At 37.4% G+C, this 15,098-nt stretch overlaps 1 pseudogene; it reads right to left on the bottom strand.

The window, feature by feature from the left end:
- Nucleotides 1-9,868: 9,868 nt before the first annotated feature.
- On the bottom strand, nt 9,869-9,950 carry LOC129772238 (U4 spliceosomal RNA; annotated as a pseudogene).
- Between the last annotated feature and the right edge of the window lie 5,148 nt (nt 9,951-15,098).

Raw genomic sequence — 15,098 nt, 5'->3', positions numbered from 1 at the left:
GGCATGTCACATTAAATGTAAATTACTGTACTGTAATTTATAAAAGAACTCTATTCCATCTGGGCCATGTGGATAGAATCAAATTGGTTGTCAAAAATAGTCCAATAGGAATGTCAAAAGAGATCCAATAATCAGGAGGGGAAAAATGGGTTACTTATCTTATAATGATCCACTACATAGATAAAGTATTGTTATCAAAGACAAAATCAATCAAAATTAATAAAAATTAACGAACTACCTTTTTGAATCAATTGATGTCAGCGTTTAGAATCAAAAGGATCTAGTTGATATATTGACAGGAACAGAAATTTCAGTATTATTGAGATAATTTAAACTAATTATAATTCAATTGTGCTTCCCGCCAAAATGAATTATTTTTTATGCATTTTCGGACGTTATAAAACATTTTTCATTCACTAAAAGGAAAATACGAATTACACGAATTACAATATATATTCCATTCGAGTTCATACAAAACGGAAAAAAAATCAGGATCAATGAATAATACTTAAACGCACATTATTCGGCTATCGTGCCGAATCTGAATCTGGTCTTCATTGAACACTTTACTGAGGTTCGGTGGAACTTCGAACTGCTTACTCAGCTGAATTTCACGGTCAAATTGTGCGATGTTGTCGCCACTCCATGGAATCGGATCTTTCCGGATGGAATCCGCGTAGTTATGAACATAGTGTCAAAACAATCTGCGTTGCGTGTTGGTGATGGACGTAGTCCTCTTGCTCGACAGTTTCGAAGTTTCGCCAAGTTCCCTTTCTGGTTGAACTGGGACAACGTATTTCTATTAAGGTGAAGGTGGAAGCTAGCCATTGTAGTAGTATAGGTAAATCCACGTGTAAAAATGGGGTAATAGTGTTTGTGAGAGAAGAGCAAAGCACACGTTAATAGATCAATTCACTTATCAGACTGTGTGTGAAAAAAAAAACAACAATTCAATACTAAAGTGAAATGTATTAACGATCTGTTCCGATGAACAATTGCAAATATAAATATATATAGAAGGTGCATTTGCATATGAAGTAAAATTCTGATTATACGTGAGCGTAACATGAGCAAATTTATAACATATGCGAATTGGTGCTTTTTTGGTATTAACAAGTTCTTCCGCATAGTAACTCGATGTTGATAATTTCTTAATGTTTTCCTTCGTTGGTCGTATTGTTTTCACATATTCACGTTGGAGAGCCTTAACCCTTCTCTTCGTTGGCCGAGGCATTTTGATTGAATGTAATACTTTTCCGTTTACTGTTTTTGAAAGCATAGGCAGTCTTGGCAGTGTTCCGAGCTCTGCAATATAATTTGCTTAACCAATGTTAATGTTGCTAAAACTTAAATTATATATCCATTAAACGTTAAAAATAATAATTGTATTGATATCAACACAATTTTATTCTATTGATTTTCATGACATGTAACGTAATGACTCAAGAATAACATTTTATTAAGTGCTTTGTTTGCTTGTTTCGATGATGTTGTCTGGCATCAGTGTCGAAAAAATAACGATGCTTTCACCAATACAAACAAAACCATTGCCGAAAATTGAAAAATTAAAATTTAACTTTCAGAGCACGAGTTTTCCGACGTTTTTCACTATAAGTGCAACAGCAGATGAAAATTTAATATCTTGTGAGTAATCGATTAGAGTTTGGTTGATATTACTTGATGGGAAGTGTGCGAAAACGAACATTTTCTTCACACTGTTTCGCAAAATTATTGATTTTTGGGCGAGGGGTGAAGGAGGAAGAAGAAAGAAATGAGCGATATTGCGGCAGCCATTTGTGGCTAGCTTCCACCTTCACCCTAATATGGTCCTGCAAAAGTAAATGAAAACTTTGCAACACTATAAGTTTATAATAATGTTTCATTGAACAACGCCTTTTTAATCAAACTGACCACTTTCTCGAGTAAAATTCTGCTTCGGATAAAAAATTAAATAAACTAAGTCCGAGTCACGAAAACGTTTGTTTCTTTGATCGGAGAAACATTTGACAGTAAGTGTGAGGGGAAAATGTTCCAAGATAATCTTTTATTTCAAGCAAAATGCGCTTGAATAAAATATTTCATTGACTCCGCAAGACCCAGTATTCAACTATTCTTGAGCTTGAACTTGATGATGATTATGATGATGATGATGGTCCCGCCTCCTTCCCCTACAGAGGTTTGAGCAAGACGAGTTATCTAAAAGATATTTTTTTTTTTCAACATTGAAATCAGTTTAGCAAACATGAAAAACGAACTGATTTTATTTACAGATATAAGTTCAAAAAATTGCAATGTCCAAAAAAGCCAATACTCAGTCATGTCCGCCACAGAGCCGATACGGTCCCGACGAGGCCCTTGCAGCCAAGTGGTCCACCAGAGCACAAGTCCAACCGTCAGCCTTGTTTTAGATTGACTTTGAATACCCTCATTCAGAGAAATCGAGAAAATTTCCTTTACGAAAAATTCCTAGACCGGCACTTAAAAAAAACTTTCAATTTAATATCCTTTATATCTGTGTCTCGTGCGCGACGCTCAAACTTTTGTAGACTACTTTTATTTTATTTTTTTTAAACTAATACAACTATAAGAACGACAAAATAAAAATAAAAATAGTCCATCATCACCAAGATCATGACAGACATAATAGAGATCAATACAAATTTAAAAAAGATGATTTAAAAAAAAATTAAATTATCTACATAATATAATCCGTTCAAAAACTTCGTCAGATTCATTGAAAATATTGAAAACAAACTGCAAAAAAATTGTCCACATTAAATTATCCGTTCGTATAAAACTTCGTCAGTAAAGATCTTCGTCATAAAAATAAACAAAAACTCGTTCAGCTGTTAAGAGAACACAGCTATAACATGTGAAATACAGTGCCTCTTAAATTCTGTAAGTGTTGTTGCGCATTTAATATGTCTTGGCATCGAGTTGAACACATTTATTCCTTTGAAGTACAACGAATTTTGTGAAGCACATGACAAGAAATTAGGTGTTCTTATTTCATTCGCGTTTCTAGTGTTATAACTATGAAAGTCAATTCCTCTTTCAACTCGATCACACAAATATCGAGGCAGCAAACCTTTAACTACTTTGAAAATGAACACCATAGTTAAATAAACAATCCTTTGCTTCACGGATAACCATTGCAGAGCGTCCAACATTAAAGATGAGGAAGTGAATCTGTTACATTTTAGTATCAACCGCATTATTTTGTTTTGCAAGCGCTGTAATCTCGATATTTGTGTGTCATTGGCTAAAAATAAAATGGAAGAGCAAAAGTCTAAATGAGGAGAGATGATTGATTTGTATAGCTGTATTTTGCTGCAAATAGTTAAATCGTTTTTCAATCGACATAAGATTCCATACTTCTTGGCAATTTTCTTGATGACATTGTCAATGTGAGTGTTGAACTTGAGTTTGTCATCAATAATCACGCCAAGATAATTAATGTCCCGAACTCGATCAATAGTCTCATTATCAATAACGATGGAGACGTTTTCATTTAAACGATTTCGCGAGATTACCATATATTTAGTTTTACTTATGTTCAATTTCAATTGCTTATACTTCAACCATCTACTTAAAGAATGTAAATCTCCATTCAAATGTAAAACGACCTGATCTAAATCATTAGCTGCAATGAATAACACAGTATCATCTGCAAAAAGATTGATATCACAAAATCGTAAAACTCTTCCCATGTCATTGATATACATAATAAATAAAAGGGGCCCTAATACACTTCCCTGAGGTACTCCAAGATTATTCCCTAGGGGATTCGAAATTGTATCATTAAAAATAGTCCGTTGAGTTCTGTCATTTAAATAGCTTTAGAACCATTTATATGCAGTACTCGTAAATCCAAAGCGCTTAATCGTGTTCAACAACAAGGGCCTAGAAATTGTTTCGAAAGCGCGTTTTAGATCCAAAAAAACAGCAATGATGATGATTCTCTTTGCACTCTAGTTTCTCTTTCCATTTTGCTAATACCAAGTTCAATGCGGTTTCACAGGAATGACCTTCCCGATATCCCGATTGTTCTGGTATTAGCAAAGCATTGCAATTTAAATATTCCAGCAACTGGCCTTTAACGACTACTTCTAATATTTTCTCTAGCGTGTGCAACATATTGATGGGACGAAACTCTTCGGCTTTAATCGTTCCAGCAACCTTTTGAATTGGAACTATTAAAGATTCCTTCCACACCTTAGGCACATGCCCAGTTAGCAAAGATTTATTAATAAGGTCCAGCAAGATGTGATCGATGACATGAAAGCAATCTTGAATAACTCTAGCATTGACATTATCCACTCCAGCCGTTTTTCCTAAAGAAAAGCAAATAGTTCTAAGTTCATTTAATGTAATTGGGTGAAAACTTTCAAATCTACAACTACTGTTAACCGGCTGTTTTATTTCATCAGGTTCATCAACCAATTCAATGGACTGATTTTCAATGAAACACTATTGACAAAATAATCGTTAAACTTAGATGCTATAGCCTGTTCAGACTGTTCAAGTGTGCCATTAAAAGTTATGGAACGCGGTTTGCTATTACTAGGTTTTAATAAAGATTTCAAAATTTTCCATAACTCCTTGCTGTTGCTTTGATGCAGATCAATCTTCCTCTGAATATATTCACAACGAGTTTTCTTAATCGACTGTGAATATATATTGCGCGCGTTTGTGTACATATTCCAATGATTTCCATCATTTGTTCTACAAAATTTCTTGTACCATCTGTCTCTCTCACGTTTAAGGCGTAAAAAATCCAAATTGTACCAACTGTTCGAGTTTTTCATAGGAACAAATTTTTGCGTAACAAGCCGATTTGTACACTCTTTCAAGGTATTAGTTAGAACAGCTGATGATTCATCTAAATTACCGACCTCGAATGGAAAATCCAGGCTTCTCACTACGAGATTCGAAACAGCATGCTTCGAATATTTCCTCCAGCACTTTAATTTCACAACATCTTCATTTACCACGAGATTATCTACAATATTGATAATTAAAGTCTCATGATCGGTTATTTTCAAATTGGTATCCGTGACTGTGTAAATAGTATCAACATTGGAATAAACATGATCAATTAAAGTTTTACTGTGCCTGGAAATGCGCGTAAATTCATGTACTGTTTGTTTCAAATTGAAGAAATCGGATACACGCTTCAAATGGTTCGAATTGTAGTCATCACGCCAATTAATATTGAAATCACCAGCTAATATATTCAATTTGCTAGAGTCAAGGAACATTTCAAGCCAGTTTTCTAAAATTTCAACAAAACGCAAGTCGCTTGAGCTGGGACTATGATACAAAACACCAAAATTACCCATCTTCATGCCATGTTCAACTGTAATGCCCAAGAACCAGTTACCATCAAACACTTCGTTGAGGCGAAGATTGAATTGAACTGATTCTCTGACGTAAATAGTAATACCGCCAGTGTGCCTAGAATGTGATAAACACGCAGCAACATTATATCCCGGAATACTATACTGATCAAATGATTCTATTTCAACAATGTGTGTTTCAGACAAAAGGACTAGAAATGGAGGCTTTTCCTCAACAATCTGACGTAACGCTACGTAGTTTGTTGACAGTCCCGCAATATTCAAATACAAAATATAATATTGGTTCATAATTCTTCTGGAACCTGGTTGCTAATTATTGAAATGCAAGCTGCTTTTTTTCAAATCAAAAAGTCTCTGATATACTAAACATTCAGAGCTAAATGCGGCATGATTGACGTTCAAATTCAATTTCCGTTCTGTATTCATTTTCAAACAATTAACACATTTCAACACAGTTGACTTGCATTCAGATGTCTTGTGTTTCTGACTACACCTTGAGCACGTTTCAAAATTTTGTTTGCAATCCGTGCTCTTGTGTCCAAATTCTCCACATTTGAAGCATCTTAATACATTAATCGCAGGAACTACGGAGCACCGATCGAACCCCACATTTACTTTTTTCGCGTTCAATAAACAGTTATATGTGTCAACATCTACTTCAATTACAGCAGTAAACTTATTGTAGGTGAAGCGTGGATTTTCGTACACATTTAAAACCTTTACATCTTTTATTTCGATGCCTTCATTCTGACTTCGGAGGTAATCAATGAAAACATCGGAGGAATGCTGATCGCTCATGCCCACGATTTTTAATCTGGGCACCGATATGGGAACAACAGCACTATACTTCTCACCCAAATTGCTTTCGATGTCATCTTTCACATTATCTATATTAGCTCCAGTTGCACACTCAACAATGATGGAGCCATTTCTTCCATTTCTGAAATTACTAATTTTGTGTGTTCTTGGATCTAATTTTGTCTTCAAATGCTTCCGAGTATCCTCGCAAGCTTGTTTGGACTCTTTAGGCTTGATTACAATAACCGGATGAGTCTTACGATTACTTTGCCTGATACTTGAGCTTGGGTATACTGTACAATTCGTAGTTGCTCTTTGTGAATGACCTGAACCAGTGATATTGCACAAAGAACACACTGAATGACTTGGGATTAGCAAATCATTCTCACTGTGCTCAAGTTTTGGTGAATCGAACTTTAAATTGTCAATAACGACGCCTTACAGCCTTACATCCTTACAGTCAACAGGGGACTGGAAGGAATGTCAATATGATAAACGCCGCCCGAAGGCCAGAAGACACGCCTCAATAGCGCAGTTCCCTAGTGATTATCAAGGAAGGAGAGTCAACTTGAGACCTGAGAAGGTAACCGAGAGAACTCCTCTAAAACTAACCAGACCAGTGATATATACCGTTATTCGTTACGCGCACTCTTTATAAAACCCCAATCGGCGGAGAAAAACATTGGGAAACTTGCGAAGGTAACGTGAGGAGGGAACTCTTCCAGAAATACTCGTCTCGGCGATATGTTCAATTAGGCATCGCCAATACACTTTATATAATTCTAATCACTACGGCGGACAGTTGTCGTTCGGAAATCTGAGAAGGTAACCGAGAGAACTTCTCTAAAATCAATCGTAGATTTATCTACTGTTGAAAGTTAGATCGTACTTTTTCGAAGTATTACCGTTCCAACTCAATGCGATTCACGTGTAGGGGAAATCAAGGTAAAACCGACACCCTAAGGATTTCCACAAATTTCCAACATCTACCATGTGTCCATGTGACTTCAAATCGTTACAGAACCTCTCTTCAACTGTTTATGAACCATTCTACAGTATCTGTTGATCATTTTTTGAGTAGAACTCGAATTTTGATAGAATGTAAAAATTGATGTTTCAGGTGAAATAAATGGGAGTGCGGGTGAGATCGACACCCTGTCGAGTAAAACCTTTGAAAAAAAGAATGAAATATGATTTTCGGTTTTTGTTTCCCTTTTCTACTTTAGATCAGTATTCATTGTCATAGGGTGGCTTCAATATTATAGAAAAACATGTAGAAGGTGTTCTCATTAACAGAAATCTGAAATTCAAAATGTAACTGTATAAATCAACCACATGTCCATATTACCCCCACACTCCGTATAACCCGCGGTTCCCCTACATACAGACGCATTTCTTTAGAAATACGTGTTTCAAGTAATTAAAGAACATGATGTGAAAATTTTCATTTAAATCTAAACATTTGAATACTAGCTCCGTGGCATCTAATCTGATAGAGATTACACTAACGAGTAAATTATAGTCCCTTTTCGACCACTTTTCCACTTCTAAACTCGGTCTGCGGGTCGGAAAATATTGGCACAATCTCTGCGTTTTGAATTTTTGGTGAATGTATGTGCGAATGCATGAAAATTGTTTCATATTCGTACGGTGGTTGAAATTTTAATTCGATTTTGAAGGTATTGATCAATTCCAGAATTCCATCTTTAGTATGGTAACCCTTGTTCATTGTTACTATCATTAGCTGCCTTCATCCGTTATCTACGAATTTTTTGGTGTATTCGGAAGGATAATCATCAAGTAGTTTTTAAAATCGTTATTTTAAAAAATCTGATGGTTTCTAACTTTTCTACCCTTGGGGGTCTCCGTAGCCACATTGGTTGCGCGTTCGCTTAGTAAGCGATCGATCGTGAGTTCAAAACTCAGGACCCTCATTGACCATCTTTGGGTTGTTACAGAATAGCTACGTCCACGCAACAATCATCAGCGATGGAGATCGATCCACGGTCGAAATTAGATCGATTCATCCATACAACTGCTCTGCTCTGCAAGACACATCGGGCTGCTGTTCTATAAATAGCTCAACAATGATCAATCAACTTTCTCCGCTGTCCGGTGGTCTAACTGGATAATGGAAGAAAAATACAATACAGAATACTCTTACGCCTAAATGGCTACTGTGTAAATGTACCATATGCAATGGTATAGAAGGAATACTGGCGAATGGCAACTGTGTAATGTAATGTGCTATAATTATAGATATGATAACCATGTGACATGTACATGATTAAAATTCGGCTCTGTTACAGCTAAAATGCTAATGAGCCTGAAATAAATAAATGGGATAAAAAAAAACTTTTCTACCCAGATTTCTCCTATAGTTTTATGTTGAGATAATGCCGGGAGGTGGTGAAGGAGTATCAATAACTTTTGAGCAATTGTGTTGTAACCATGTGCAAACTTTATGTGCCTTGTGCTTTGGGTCGTTGTTTTGGTAAAACTTGTAACCTAGATTCAATTCTATTTTGTTGACATTGTTGTTGACTTTGCCTCATATCGGTTCGGTTCTTGTTTTTAAAGGGACTTTGACGCAAAGGTAATTCGTCCCTGAAAACTTTGCCTCATATTTCCTTTCGGAATGTTCCAGAAAACATTCTGATCCGTCGATGGAAACCAAATTGCCAATACATGCACCCCTGAACTATCCCTCCACCATGTAGCCTAAAAGTTGCTATCAGATTTGTTACGTTTAGTTCATCGTTTTGGTTTCTTCCATACAAAACGACAACATTCGGAGCCAAATGATCCAAAGCACAAGACACATGAAGTTTGCACACGGTTACATTACAATTGTTCAAAACTTATTGATGCTCCTCCACAATCTCTCTACATCAATCTCAGCAAAACACTATGGGAGAAATCTGGGTAAAAAGATAGAGACCCTAAGATTTTTAAAACTAACGATTTTAAAAAGCAGTTGATGAATATTCCTTCCAAGTACACTGAAAAACTCCTAGATCACGGCTGAAGGAATGAAATTTCAACCACCGTACGATTATGAGTCAATTTTCATACATTCGTCATTCTTAGAGAAATAAAAACCATTATTCTGAAAACAGATAGCAAACCTTTACACTCTCATAAGACACTATGTCTTTATCTAAATAGATTATTCCGAAAGTCTTTAATTTCATTTATTTTCGACTTTCAAAAATAGGGTAGACAATCGCGGCTTTTCTATATAAAAATGACTCCCAAATTTATATCGTACATTTTAAGCAGCCCAAAAAAAATGGAGTATTGCCAGATACCTTTAAATGATTTTGGTTAAGTAAAATATTGAAATAATATTTCAAGTACAGCGAAAATTTTTTTTTTCGTGGGTGGAAATATGGTTGCCGCGGCCTTACAAAGGGTCAAGGGCGTAGAAATACAACCATCATTACTTTTGTGGTTCTGAGTTCAAATGTAGGTGTCGCATGAACTGATGCAGCTTTGCGTAAATTCATCAATATGCGAAGATCTGTCCTGATTTTGTAGAGCTAGAATATAATCGAATCACATATAATCGAGACCGACCTGGAGACTTGGGGCTTTACAACAAACCCAGACTCGTCCTGATTATATGTGATTTTCATGAAGAAAAACTATGGATTGGTTATACCTATGATATAACCGCAAGGTTGACGTAGTACTGCTGTTGGCTTAGTAATAATTTGTGTTTTTTTCAATTAGCAATAATCGCACCTCGGATGTTCCTCATTGGGTACGATATCGCTGCTGCGCAGAGCTATCTTTTGTATGTATTGATTAAATTATTAATTAAACTAGTGAATGAATGAAACAATTTACGAATTGAATTGCAAACAAATCCCAATTTAGGTCAATTCATACATTATGGTAGTGGTTATCGCAGCAAATAGCTATCAACATTTTGCCTAATCATCAAACGGTATGCGTAGATGTTGTACCCGCTTTTGAAGATCGTGTTAGCAAAACGAATTCCGGAGTGTAAAAATGCATGGGAGTATAAAAGTACTGCCAAGATCTGCAATGCCGATTTTCTTAACTCATTGGTTTCGGAATCTGTGTTGGGAAAACACATTCCGATTTGCAAAAATGCAAACGAGTATAAAAGTACTCGTAGCTTGCATTTCATTTGAATGCCTATTTCCCACGCTCCATGGTTTTGAAATCCGAAATCCGGGAAACATTCCAATTTGCAAAAACGTAAACGAGTACAAAAGTACTCGTTGATTGCATCTAATTTGCATTGCCAGTTTCCCCAGGCTCCATGGTTTTTGAAGTCTGTGTTAGGGAAACATTCCGATTTGAAAAAACGCAAACAAGTACAAAAGTTCCTGCTGCTTGCATCTAATTTCCAATTCCAAAGCCCCAGAAAAGGAGGATGGTTGTAATAGCTGTTATCCATGGTTTTTATGGACAGGAAGTAATGGATAAACCCCTAAACTAAGGTGTGAAGCGACCCGTGCCGAGGGATGAATGGTAGGGGGGGGGGGGTTTAAACCTTGCCGTTAACGGAGCCTGTGGAGCACCAGGGCACCCTCCACAGTATCGTCTGCCCTTGCTGCATTATGCCGGTCACTGATGCAGTGGACCTTCTTTACCACGAGACTCGTGGGACTTCTATGAATAATCCACATCCAAATGAACAAAACGAGCGGTCGAAAATAACGCAGAACACTAAGGTTCTGCAAATAAATCTTCATCACGCTAAAGCAGCGTCTAGCGTGCTGTCTAGGAGGTTTATTGAAGACGCTATGGATTTAGCTTTAATTCACGAGCCTTGGGTCCACAAAGGAAAAATACTTGGTATTCATACTGGTTCATGCAAGTTATTCTACGACGACAAGCATGACTTCCCAAGAACTGCTGTTCTAGTAAAAGCAAATATTAAATGCTTTTCTATAACAGAGTTCATTCAAAGGGACATCGTCGCGATCAGAGTTGAGATACCAACCGCCAAGGGAAGAACCGACATAATAATTGCGTCGGCTTATTTCCCTGGTGACGTACCTGAGGCACCTCCCCAAGAGGTTGCGGCGTTCGTAAATTATTTCAGAGAAATAAAAAAAGGCTGCATCATCGGCTGTGATGCCAACGCTCATCACACTTTGTGGGGTAGTACTGACATAAACAGTCGAGGTGACTGTCTTTTAGAATTTCTCTCTTCAAACAACATTGACATTGCCAATATGGGCAATGAACCAACGTTTAGAAACGCTATCAGACAAGAAGTCCTGGACCTAACACTGTGCAGTCCGGTAATTTCTTCGAAAATACACAACTGGCACGTTTTGGAAGAGGCATCACAGACACATTATCTTCGAATGGGATGGTGGCTTGACAGTACAGAGAGAATATCGTGATCCATGAAAAACCAACTGGGAACGATATTCACTTGAACTCGAGTCAGAAACTCTTAACACAAGAATAAGGTCGATTCAACAGCTCGAATCAACTTCAAAAGAATTAAATGATACGATAGTTTCTGTCTACAACAGTAATTGTCCACTTAAGAGAGTTTCTTCGACAAGAAACGTTCCATGGTGGAACAAAAGGCTCGAGCGGCTACGTAAAACAGCGCGGAAGCTGTTCAACAGAGCTAAAATTAATTCGGATTGGTCTCAATATAGGAGCGCCCAAACCGAATATAACAGAGAACTAAGACGATCTAAACGAAAATCTTGGGTAAATAACTGCGAAAGCATTGAAAGTACCCCAATCGTTGCAAGACTAAGCAAGACTCTTGCAAAAGACCACTCGAACGGGCTAGGTTCCCTCAAAAAGGACGACGGTTCGTTCACAAAATCTCCCTCAGAAGTACTAGACTTACTGATGAAAACTCACTTCCCGGGATCTACATCGGTTCATTCTGATACCAGTCCTAGCTACAACCGCGACATGAAATGCTCTCGAAGGTATTCTCAAAGTGCAAAGGATGTCGCAAAGATAGTTGCTGGAATGGTTTTCACGAGGGCCAGAGTAGAAAGCGCGGTGAGATCCTTTCAACCATACAAATCCGCAGGTGCAGATGGAATTTTTCCAGCCCTGATTCAAAAAGGAGAATCTAAGCTGATTTCATCGCTAATCGAGATTTTTAAGGCAAGTCTGATACTAGAGCACATTCCTTCCACATGGAGACTCGTTAAAGTGGTCTTCATTCCAAAAGCTGGGAAACGTGATAAATCACTCCCAAAATCATTCAGACCAATTAGTTTATCATCAATAGTGCTGAAAACTATGGAAAAAGTATTATATGAATACATAAAGTCTGTATTCATGTCCAAATGCCCTTTATCTAAATACCAGTTTGCCTATCAATCAGGCAAATCCACAGTCACAGCGTTACACACGCTTGTGACTAAAATTGAAAAATCTCTTTCGTCAAAAGAAACTGCATTATATGCGTTTCTTGATATCGAAGGGGCTTTCGACAATGCTTCTAATGTATCAATGGCACAGGCTATGAGAAGAAGACATTTCGATGACTGCATAGTCGAATGGATCAAAGGCATGCTCACAAATAGACAAATCACCTCGGAGCTGGGTGGGTCGTCGACATCTGTGATTGCAACGAAAGGTTGCCCGCAAGGAGGGGTTCTATCACCTCTACTTTGGTCACTGGTGGTTGGCGACCTTCTGATTAGTTTGGAGGCGAATGGTTACGAAACCGTGGGTTTTGCTGATGATTTAGTCATAATGGTACGTGGCAAATTCGACGATATGATATCGAGCAGGATGCAGATGGCCTTAAACCTTACACAATCATGGTGTATCAAAGAAGGTCTGAGCATAAATCCCTCAAAAACAACAATTGTTCCTTTCACCAAAAAGAAGAAACTGCATCTGCAGACTCTAAATCTTGGAGGAGAGGAAATAAAATTCAGCGTTTCAGTGAAATATCTAGGCGTAATCCTAGACGCTAAACTAAACTGGAACGCACACTTAGATGCAATTATCAGTAATGCCAACAGTGCCCTATGGACATGTTCTAAAATGATAGGCAGAACATGGGGCCTTAAACCAAAAATGGTTATGTGGGTCTATACAGCAATTGTGCGGCCTAGGATAACCTATAGCGATTGGATGGAACCAAGGACCAATTATGACATTCCATACAGAGTGATCGAACTTTCTCGTTCAGTATGGGATGAGGGTGGTCCCGATGTTCGTAATGGTTCAATCCTGTTCTATACCGATGGGTCGAAAATGGGTAACAGAACAGGTGCTGGAGTGTATGGTCCCAGAATAAAAATTTCTGTAGCTATGGGGAACTGGCCAACAGTTTTCCAGGCAGAAGTAGCTGCAATAATAGAATGTATAAATGTCTGCCTTAAGGGGGTATTCTAGTGTAGAGACACGAATTTCGGACGTTTTTTCGAACTCCGTAAAAATAAAACAAAGAATATTTTTACTATCCATTATATCATTATTCGTTTATCTATCTTTCAACAATAAAACAAAAATAGGACGGAAAAAAATATTCATAATTAGAATAGTTACATGCTGGTGAAGTGAGGGTGTTCAAAAAAAAGTTGTGCCATGGCGTACACGATTCCAGTCCTTCTGGTTATCTGAAACAAAAAAATCGAACAGATTCTGAATCAGTAAAGATGTCGCTATGGCATGAACCTCGGACAAGTCAAAAACATGGGTTTTAACAAAATGGCGGCCGTTTGAAAACAAAAATGCTGTTTAAAACGTTTTTTTTTGTAAAATTAAAAAGTTATAATTTTTTGCGATAGAGAGATGTATGCAGATTATTTTCATATAAATTTGACATAAATCGGTTCAGTAGAACTTGAGATATCGTGTACGCCAGTTAGAAAAAAACTAGTTCCGAGAGAAACGCGTTTGAAGTTCATTGTGATGGCCGTAACAGGTTAGATACCACATCACTAAGATGGCTCTAACTAGGTAAATAATAGGATTTTCGATAAGTCCTTTCTAGAGTATATTCTTGAATGCCTAAACTACAGAAATATGGTAAAAAAAAAATTTCGATTTTTTCAGATTTCTAGACTAGAATACCCCCTTAAAAGAAATTATAGACATGCTAACATTTGCATTTGCAGACAGTCAAGCAGCACTTAAAGCCCTCAATGCTTTCAAATGCTATTCAAAAATTGTCTGGGAATGCATTTGCCTTTTACGACAACTGTGTCAGAGAAGTTCGGTACAACTGTACTGGATTCCTGGCTATTGCGGTATAGAGGGATATGAACAAGCAGATGAACTCGCAAGACGCAGCTCAAGCTCACCCTTCACTGGTCCAGAACCATTCTGTGGAATTTCTGAATGTGTGTTGAAGAGTGAGCTGAAGAAATGTGAAGACCGGGAAGTAATGGCCAACTGGATGGCTGTACAACTTAACCAGTCAAAAAAATTTATCATGCCGAGTATTGAAATTACTCAACAATTGCTGAGTCTTAATAAGAAATACTTCAGCACATTCACTGGTCTTATAACAGGACACTGTCCGAGTAAATACCATCTCAAAAACATAGGTTTAGTGCAAGATGATATTTGTCGCTTTTGTAATGCCGAAAGCGAAACCTCGGAACATTTGCTCTGCAAATGCGGAGCACTAACAAGACGCAGACTTCAACACCTTGATAAGGCTATTTTGGAGCCCAAGGAAGTTTGGTCTGTGTCGCCGATCAGGACTATAAATTTTATCAAACAGATTATTCCTGATTGGCACCTATCTCGCTATAGCTTTCAGTCTACTTCTTCATCAATAAGCAATAGATAAGCTTGAAGCGTAGAACAAAAAATGGGGCATACCATAATAGTTCAAAATAATGGATGCAGTGGTTCACACCCAACAAGGGGAAAAAAATCTAATTTGCAATGCCAGTTTCCCCTGGCTCCATAGTTTTGAAGTCTGTGTTAGGGAAACATCCATTCATTACA

The sequence above is a fragment of the Toxorhynchites rutilus genome, chromosome 2 (genome assembly GCF_029784135.1).
Source record: "Toxorhynchites rutilus septentrionalis strain SRP chromosome 2, ASM2978413v1, whole genome shotgun sequence".
NCBI classification, from domain to species: Eukaryota; Metazoa; Arthropoda; class Insecta; order Diptera; family Culicidae; genus Toxorhynchites; species Toxorhynchites rutilus.
Note: the sequence above shows the minus strand (reverse complement) of the source record. Positions and strands in the feature narration are given on the sequence as shown.